The sequence below is a fragment of the Rhododendron vialii genome, chromosome 2a (assembly GCF_030253575.1).
Source record: "Rhododendron vialii isolate Sample 1 chromosome 2a, ASM3025357v1".
Classification (NCBI taxonomy): Eukaryota; Viridiplantae; Streptophyta; class Magnoliopsida; order Ericales; family Ericaceae; genus Rhododendron; species Rhododendron vialii.
In genome coordinates, this window is record NC_080558.1 from 3,638,931 (window position 1) to 3,649,237 (window position 10,307).

At 38.0% G+C, this 10,307-nt stretch overlaps 1 long non-coding RNA gene across 1 annotated transcript; it reads left to right on the top strand.

The window, feature by feature from the left end:
• Positions 1-6,050: 6,050 nt before the first annotated feature.
• LOC131315193 (uncharacterized) lies at positions 6,051-7,809 on the top strand. Its single transcript, XR_009196627.1, has 2 exons — positions 6,051-6,402; positions 6,469-7,809. It is a non-coding gene; the product is annotated as an uncharacterized LOC131315193 (long non-coding RNA).
• The last annotated feature ends 2,498 nt before the right edge of the window (positions 7,810-10,307 follow it).

Genomic DNA, 10,307 nt, shown 5'->3' on the forward strand with positions numbered 1-10,307 from the left:
CTACAGTGAAACAGATCAAACCTGTGAAGTATGCAATAATCATAAAATCCAGAAGGGAGGAAAAGTGTTCTCTCAACAACCAAAAAAGGGAAGACAAGGGCAATAACTTACTATCATCCCCGCCTGAGTGCACATGTAGAAATCATAGTTCCTTGGATGCACAATATTTGTATCAACAACGGCACCAGTTGAAAACAAGAAGGTAATGAATGTGTACAGCATGTAAGTACTTCAACAACTCACACATGAAGCAAAAACATAAGCAACTGTGCAAGGAAACTTACTAGGAGAACGTTTTCAGGGGCACCTGATTGAGATAGCTTGGTTGGTGATTCTTTTGAGTCACAATCACAGTGAACTTGGGAACCTTGGCCTCACTAAGAGGTGCTGGTAAGCCTGCAGTAACAAGAAGTTAAGAAGCTCAGAGCTTTCCACTATTATGCCGATAAAGAATAAGAAGACAATGTCAAAAAAAGTCCACACATGATACTCAGATTGGTAGTACGATCTGAACCAGTTCATGAGAACATTACTTTTTCGTTGAAAATTTACAAAACACAAAGAAAGGAGGATATGAAGCACCTGTTAGTTGCTTGCTGCTCAATATAATGTCAAGCACTCTCGGTGCATCTTGAGTTTTTTCTGCTTCAGCTCCTTGGAGGCTAGAGATACGGACTTCAGAGGTATTTTTGCCGCATAACTGATTTTGACATTAAAATCTTTTGACTGAAAGGAACGCTTTGACCTTTTGGTGGCCTCAATAGGGCTCCCACTGTGAAATGGGCTGCCACTGCATTTACTGCCATATTTAGTCTTGGGAAACCATTTTAGTCTATGAACTAAAATTAGAATGCAGTACACCTATTCAACTGAACAGATACAATCAAAAGACTCACTGTTTTGCAAATGACTCCTCAAGAACCAATGCGAACTCTTAACTTGTTTTGTGGAAGAGGCCCCACTGTCTACAAAATTTTCTCTCCATCATAAGCGAACTTCTTCTCACCAAGTTCAGAGGGGTATGTTTGGTAAAGTTTGTCAGCAAACTTTCTCCCAATTCCCTTGCTCTCAACAGCTTTCTTATCTTCAGAACTTATAGAAACCTGCATGTATCATACAGTGCCATAAATGCGACATATAAATGTGGAGGCACAAAAAAATGGACATATGGTAGTTATCATACACTGTACTGATAAAAAAATGGACATATGGTAGTTATCATACACTGTACTGATAAAACATCTCATCCTGGTATTTGACAGAAACTTTGAAGTGGTTCGCCAACAAAGAAAGGCACGGCCCAGAACTACCAGACCCACGCCTACTGGTAATTGGATGCTTCGGCGGATCCAGTATTTCTGGTTTGACATTGGGTGGTATAGTTGGCGGTGGTAGTGGTGGTGGAGTCTGGAGATCCAATAACCTCTTTCTCCATCATTTTCTCAACCAGTAACAATATGAGACCATTCACCACAAGCATCATAGCAACAACAGTAACAATATGAGACCATTCACCGCAAAAAACTGGGCAGTATCCGGATTTGCCAAGCTTCAGAGTCTTTGTAACCACCATGGCCCCAAGTTTACGTAGCAACCAAAAACCTTAGTTGCAGTCATTACGTACAGAACAGGTCATTGATATTAGAGAAATTCGGCAACACCCATACACGCACCAAGAGCAACATAAGGTGCCCTATGCGAGACACACACACTGACACACATACACATCCCTATACACAAAACCACACCATCCAGCAAATTACTCATGGTACAAATCTTAATGACTCCCTTAAAGCATTGAAGTTAAAAACAATATCATTCAACGATATATCCCTTGTGTCTTTCTATTTTGAATCCATAAAGCAACCTTCAATTTAATAATGTCCCCCACCTCTTCCCATCCAGGCATTTTACCTTCAAACACCATATCATTTCTTAGTTTCCAAACTGTCCATAAGACTGCAAAGGGAAATACTTCTCAATTTATCTTCTTAGACTGTCCCACCCAAGCCTACCCTGAAACAAAAGCAATCCAAGAAACCACGTCTGGCTCAGACATTTCATCGAGCAGTTTATGGGAATCCTTTAATTGACTGCATTTGACATATATGTGAACCAAGGACGACGGAACAAAGGGATCTGAATCGAGCCCGGATACCAACACAATGCCATCCAGCTTTGACGTTGGATGGAGCTGTGCATGATTGGCCTCTGTGGGGGAGGATAAAGGCATTCGTGAAAATAAACTGAGTTTTGAGCAAGCATAGATCAGGGAGTGAATCAAGGTGTAGGAGGCTGTATGCATCAGCGAAATCAAGTAAAGTATTTAAATGTTCTGAGAAAATCGTGTTGCATTAACGCGAGTTTCGTATTGGCTCATCCTCGAGTTTCTGTGTTATGACAAAAGCGTGTTCGCGGAAAACGCTTTCGGCAAGAGAAAAACGCACGACCGCGGGTATATAAAACACGAGTTATACTTCTCAGTTTCAACCTGCGAAGTATGTAGAAGAACATTTCTCTCCCTTATTTGGCAATTTTCAAACTTATTTTGGAGCTATTTTGATGATCTGGTTTGTCCATATTCTTGAACTTGTTCATTTCAATGATTATATACAACATAAGGTCAATCGGATACCTGATGGTATTTAATCGGAGAAGATATAACTCGGAAAAAAATGAAAAAAAGAAAGCACACTTGATTACAGCCTTATTAAACAAAGTGAGCTTCTCCGCCGTTTTTGGCAATTTTCGACCTTACTTTAGAATTAATTTCAAAATCCGATTCGTCCATGTTGTAGACCTTGTTTATTAGAATGATTTTGTAAATTATCAAGTCGACCGAGTAGCTAATGATATATGATCGGAGAAGATATACCTCAAAAAAAAATGAAAGAAAGTCAGCTGCGCACACTTGATTATTACCTGGAAAACTTTTTCCGCTTTTCGTCGTAGTCTGTTATTACCGCTGCAAATCCAAGTCGACCATTGCTATCAGGAACAGACCCAGAGTGTCGGATTTTGTCATAAAAAACAGACCCACATCTCAAGCCTCAGAGTGTCCGATTTTGCAGCCAAGAATGTGAGTAACAATCTAATAGCTTTGTGGGTTTTGAATTTCTATGGATTACGGTATTATAAATTGTGCCTGGCACGTGTTTGATATTTGGCCTATGGTACTTTCATCTGAAGTTTTCAGGGCAATTGAGGTTCATATGACATGGAACTTTCACGAATGAATGGGAAAGTTTTGGTTGATTCAACCTTGCCGATCCTAAGCCTATAAGTGGCAAAACTGTGGTACCTGCAAAAAAGCACAAAGAGAGTAGAAGCAAACAATACGAAACGCTTTAAACTTCTCAAACTGAAATGTGATTTAATGGATCCTTTATGGCACTTGCGCTCCGGAATTTTAACGAATGCTACAATCAAAGTTTTAAGTCAAACCACATTATTCAGATTATTTCAAGCTTCGTCTCGATAAGATAAGGAATAGATCAAGTATGCGAGGCTATGGAAACTTATTTGGAATCTCAAAGTCACCCTTAAAGTGAAGCATTTCTGGTGGAGGGTACCCGTTGGCGGTTAAGGAAAATCTTTTCAAGAGGAAATGCTCTATATCCCCCTTGTGTCCAATATGCTTTAAGGAGGTCAAATCGGTTGAACGTCTGGTTTTTCATTGCAATTGGACAGAGTTGATTTGGCAGAAGTGCTTCCCTGACATTCTTGGCAATATGGTATTTTATCCTCAGTTTTACATTGGGCTTCAACTCAAAGCTTGGGCACTAGCAACCTGAAGTTTTCTAGCGAGAGCTTGAGTGAAGTGGCTGTTATCTGCTGGTGTATTTTGAGAGCTAGGAATGAGATGGTTATCTCGGTAGCTGCCCTAGTTGATGGGCTTGGGAGGAAGATGTCTAAAGCACTTAAGCCTGATAAGTCCTTAGTGAAGCCTAACTCCAGGGCCTCTAATCCTGTTTCTGCCCTATAAAGATTAACTGCGATGCGTCGTGGAATGCTGGTTCACATTCAGGCTTTGCACGAATAGTAGTTTGCAATCATACAGGTACGCTTCTTGATATGATGGCAGAAGAGTTAGTATCTCATGACCCTCAGCTTTGTCCTGTGAAGCTCTAGGCCACTGTGAAGCATGTCTTTTGGCAAAAGCTCCTCATCTCTCCGGCATGCAGGTGGAGAATGACAACAAACACCTGATCACTTTGTGTGTCTCTGAGTTGGACCCTCCATGGGAATGTGGAGTTATTATTCAAGATATAACGACACTTGCAGGTCATCCTCATCTCTCCATTTTATGGGTTCCCAGAGAAGCAAATTGTGCAGCTATAATGGTTTTACTAATGTGAGCTGGTTTCTGGTTTTGTGGACTCGGATTATGCGGGTGATTTGGATAAGCGTCGTTCAACAACTGGGTATGTGTTTACCATGGCTGGTGAGCTAGTGAGTTGGCGATGTACTTTGCAGTCGACGGTTGCACTGTCCACTACCGAGGCCGAATATATGGCAGTGACTGAAGCCATAAAGGAGGCGATTTGGTTGCATGGGTTGATGGCTGATTTGGGCATTGGGCAAGATCACGTCGTCGTTCATTGTGACAGTCAGAGTGCAATTCATCTCGTGAAGAATCAGGTGCATCGTGCTCGAACCAAACATATTGATGTCCGCTTTCACTTTGTTCGTGAGATCATTGATGAAGGGGATATTCTGTTGGAGAAGATTGGTACTGCAGACAATCCGGCTGATATGATGACTAAGGTTGTCATTGGGGTCAAGTTCCAGCGTTGCGTGGACTTGATCCATATGCAGCAAATCTGAGCACCTTTGGGTGCATGCGTCGTTGGGCGCTCTGATGGCAGTCAGAGCACGATTCGTTTGGGTTTTCTGGTTATCTGGTTTTCTGGTTGCTACATGTCTGGTTTGCCAAGGTGGAGATTTGTAGTTTTTTGGCTCGTTTTGGACTTCTTGGCCGCGGTGGTCCGGACCGCACGTGTTCTATGTTTCTGGAGCGTGCTGATTTTATGGTCCAGACCAACGTGGACAGGACAAATTAACATATAAGCATATTTTAGGATTTTTTGCTTATTGTATTACATTCACAGCAGCTTTTTTGTGAGAGGCAAAGAGAGAAACTCTGAGAGATCTCATCTGTAGCCCTTTGGGCATCCGATTACTTCCGTATAGTGACACCCTCGATCGTCTGATTGCCCGTGGAGTAGGTATTCATTACCGAACCACGTATATCTCTGTGTTCTCTGTGATTGCTTTTTCTCTCTCTCTTTTCTGTGGTTTGTTCAATTACAAAGCAATTAATCACGTCCATTTCTGAGTTTGTTAACGCTTCCGCACAACATCTTAAGCGCCCCAAAAAATGAAGAATCCAGTGCTTATTTTAGGCCTGAATCAGCAATCAGATGGTTTTACGAGTCATACTAACTTCTACGATAATATCTCAAGGGCAAAACACCACAAACAAGTCCCTGAATGCATAGTATCTCTTAATGGAGATTAGATCTCTTTCCAGTTACCAAAGTCTCTTTATGGGCACTTACTTCCCTGACACTGTTTTTACTTTTTCTGCCTCAAAGGAAAAAAGGTGAAGATCCTGTACACCTGTCTCTTTACTTTTAGGGAACTATACTTATTACTCCCTCCGTCCCATTTTATTGGCCCATGATTTCATTTTTTGTTGTCCCAAAATATTTGTCCATTTTAACTTTTTAATGGGTGTTAATGAGTTGATTTCCTATTTTGCCATTTCCTTCCAAGACACAATCAACATTTAAAAACAAAGCATTCAAACTGCAAGTACACCTGGCAGGTACAAAATGAGTTACAGTACATATGGATTTCCCAAGACGTTCAAGAGCTTGCTTTTGAATTTCTTACCGCCACATTTTAAAACATTCTAAAGCAGGGGTATTTTAGGAAATTGAATTACTTGTAGCTTGTAATTATGATGTTCCTTAAATGGTTGAGATTCCATAAAAACCCAAATATTGTGGGACGGAGGGAGTATAAAAATAGAAACCATATCTTTACTTTTATTGAACTATACTTATTATAAAAATAGAAACCATATCGAGAAAAACCTCAGGAAAATTCAGAACATATAAAGCTGTCCAAAAAAAAAATTTGAGACCATATAAGAATTGCTTTCTTCTTCCCTGCATCAGTCAAGTAACAAAACATGATAAATCTGGAATCCTCAGACTCAAAACCACACAAAGGCCAAGCAATAGGACAAGAAGCTAATGAGGGGACAGAAAATAAGTTGCAACAAACATGCTTAAATCTAGTAGCTGGGCTTATGGATTAATTGGATTAGCACTAAATCAAGGGCATGATAACTTGACCGTAGGACAAGAAGTTGATTCACAATCCATTATCGATGTGAAGAATATTATAAATTGTACACATAATTAACCAACAGGCATACCACTTGCTGAGAGAGTGAAGACGTTGTCAACAGACTCTTGAATTTTAAAAAGGGTTGGCGACTGCCCAAGCGCTTTTGTCGGCATTGTTGCAGGAGGTTCAAAGGTTTCCATTAATTTCTTCAAAAGGAGTGTCTCATTATCACAGGGTAGAACTTCAAGAAACACCTCAACTTCTGAAGCGAAGCAGGCCAAGTAACCAAACCTGTACAAAGAAAACAAAAATACTAAGTCGAAGCCTGCTGCATCACTTTGCACATTGAGTGTTGTACAATACAAAGCAAAATAGAAAATCCCAGCACATGCTCCACATGCCTATCGAGAATAATCGATATTGGCCTGAACTGTTTGACCAAAATAACTAGGTTACAAAACCAAATAATTATCGGTCAGTGGAAAAACTTCGAAGAACAGATGACTGTAAGGAAGGCCAAGTGACAATATATGAACAGTTTAGCTAAGCATCATCAAAAGTTAACAGCTGATTTATATTTCACCAATTAAACAGAGATCGGCTTCAGTAAGTATCAACATGACACTTCTTTTTTCAGCCAACCTATAGTGGTTGCAAGTTACTGCAAGACCAAGAGGTCCAAGACCACATGTACATGGTCATCAATACAATAGCATAACTAACTTCAGATATTAACAGAGTGAAAAAGTCAATCAAGATTTACAGCCTACCATCAAGGGAAATAGATATATACAAGGAACTGGTTTCTTTTTTTTTAATAAGCAGCAAAAGAAATTGGATTAACACGACTTTCTGACAGAGTTGATCTTTTCAACGGATAAAAAAGCAGTGATAACTGACATCCAAGACACAACATTTGACCTTTGTGGCTTTGTCCTTGAATTGCCTAAATACCATCAGTGCCTCATCCGCAAAGCCTTTTTTGAAAGCCCACTAACTAGAGCACTACAAGCACCCTAACATGTCCATTTCATCAAACACTTGTGACATCTACGAACTACAACTGCACTTCCCCTACAAATCGATAAGGGCGCTAACAATGCATTTGTCCGATTCCACTCCCATCTTGATTTGACTACCCAAAGTCAAATCCTCCAAATCCCCCTCTTCAGGAAGAACACTTGATACACCACTCCCATTAGGCTTTAAACCTCACGAATGCATATTTTTGAAAAGTCAACACTGACTCCGAATAACATCCACTCTGATTGAATCCCCTCGATCATCCCATTACAAGATATCATATTTGGCTCGATCCCGTTATTCTCCATGTCCTCAAAGACCTCCTTTGCCTCACTTACATGTCCTTTTGGAGCACAACCTGAAACTAAAGCAATCCAAGAAACCACGTCTGTTTCAGACATTTCATCGAGCAGTTTATGGGAATCCTTTAATTGACTGCATTTGACATATATGTGAACCAAGGACGACTGAACAAAGGGATCAGAACCTGCCGTCCAGCTTTGACATTGGATAGAGCAGTGCATGATTGACCACTATGGCGCGAGGATAAAGGCATTCGTGAAAATAAAATGAGTTTTGAGCAAGCATAGATCAGGGAGTGAAACCAGGCATAGGAGGCTTTATGCATCAGCGAAATCAGAAATGAGGTGATTGATGCAGAGTGAGAGCGAAATCAGAAATGTGGTGACTGGTGATTGACGTAGAGCGTGAGGAAAATCTTGGAACACAAAAATAGCTACGTATTTATATATGTTCTGGGAAAATCGTGTTACATTAACGCGAGTTTCTATTGGCTCAACGTCGCGTCTTCAACACGGATTTGTGTTATAACAAAAGCGTCTTCGTGGAAAACGCTCTCAGCAAGGGAAAAAAACGTCCGAACGCGGGTTTATAAAACACGAGTTGGACTTCTCAAATTCAACATGCGAAGTATGAAGAAGAAGATTTCTCTCCATTGTTTGGCAATTTTCAAACTTATTTTTGAATTATTTTGATGATCTGGTTTTTCCATATTTTCTATAGGAGGAAGCTATGGTACACAGGGTATACCGTATGCCTAAATTATGACAATTTGTGATTTTCATTATGCCAATTTTTGGTTTTCTAATGCATATTTATGATTCTAGTTACGACTTGTACATTAAAATTTACCTGTTGAACAGGTCATTAGCAGGTTACCCATAATTAAAAAATATTGTTATTATGTAACCATAATTATTCGTACCGAAATCCATAATACTTGTACCATAACCAAATATAAGTGTATAATATCAAAAATTAAATAATGTTACCCACAAATGTTATAACAACACCATAAATTGGCATTATCTTACCACAATGAATCGTACCAAATTTTTTTGACTCGTATGATATTCCGTAACAAAATCAAAATATGTCGTACCAGAATCAACAATTGTTATACCCAAGCCAAAAATATTTGTAAAATGCCACAAATTTTAGAAAATAACCACAATTATTATGACAACACCTAAAATTGTCATTTTCTTAACACAACGTGTCATATGAAAAGAAAACATATTTAAATACCACAAATTTTATAACAAACCATAATTGTTATGACAATACCATAAATTGACGTTTTCTTACCACAATATGTCGTACTAAAGGAAATTAATTAAAATATTCTGTAATAACACATGTCTAAAATACCACAAATTTAGTAATATAACCAAATTTGTTATGACAACACCATAAATTGACGTTTTCATATTCACAACGTGTCGTATAAAAAAATTCAATCAGAATGTTCAATTAACGGTAGTTATAATCAACAAAATATCATACCTCAAATTCATTAATATAACCAAATTTGTTATGACAACACCATAAATTAACGTTTTTATACCCACAACGTATCGTATAAAAAAATTCAATTGAAATGCTCAGTTAACGATAGTTATTATTAGTAAAATACCATACCGCAAATTCAGTAATATAACCAAATTTTTTATGACAACACCATAAATTGGCGTTTTCATACCCACAACGTGTCGTATAAAAAAAATTCAATCGGAATGTTCAGTAAACAATAGTTATAATTGACAAAATACAATACCACTAATAATTTTCAATTCCCGCCACATTATTTTTTCAAATTTTAAAATTTCCACCATATTGTCTTAATTTTCGATTCCCTCTACACTAATTTTTCAAATTCTTATTTGTCCCTACACAATACCTCAATAATTTAAACTAAAAATGAAGTTTTCGCACAAAATTTTCATCCAAGAAATTCACCAAAAAGTAAGTACTATACCCAAATTTTCGAATACAACTACAATTTCCTTTCAAAATATTAGTCTAAATCAAATTCCTTTTCTACAAAATTTTATTCAAAAAATCAAAATTCCTTTGTGGAAAAATAAGAGGTCACGAAAAAAATAATTATCCAACTGTCTCAAATGCATACACTTTCAACACTAAAACGAAGTACAAAAAAATAAGTGTGAATATCAAAAAATAGAGTGTGAAAATTACTCTCCTTTTTGTAATTGGTGAAATTAATTATATTAATACCCAATCTTATCAATATTTAGGGCGGTGCACTTAACAATTGACACTATATATTTAACACATGGATCGATGTCAAACCTTCACCCTGTGCGTACCAATCCAAATTTAATGGTGGTCCTTGGAACTAGGTCGTAGAAGTAAAATCTACATAATTTTGTAAATTTATTGTCATTGTACTTTCTTTCAAAAAAAATTATTATAGTCGACATTTTGATTTACACCAATGACATAGCTATAATATGATCTACAAGTGCAGGCCCATCACTAGGACGGAGGCATTTGAGGCCTCTGTCTTCTCAAATTTTTAGCCTGAAAATAAAACCCTTACATACAAGAAAATATTATATAATTAATAGCCTTTAGAATTATAAATTCTCAATTGTGTACCA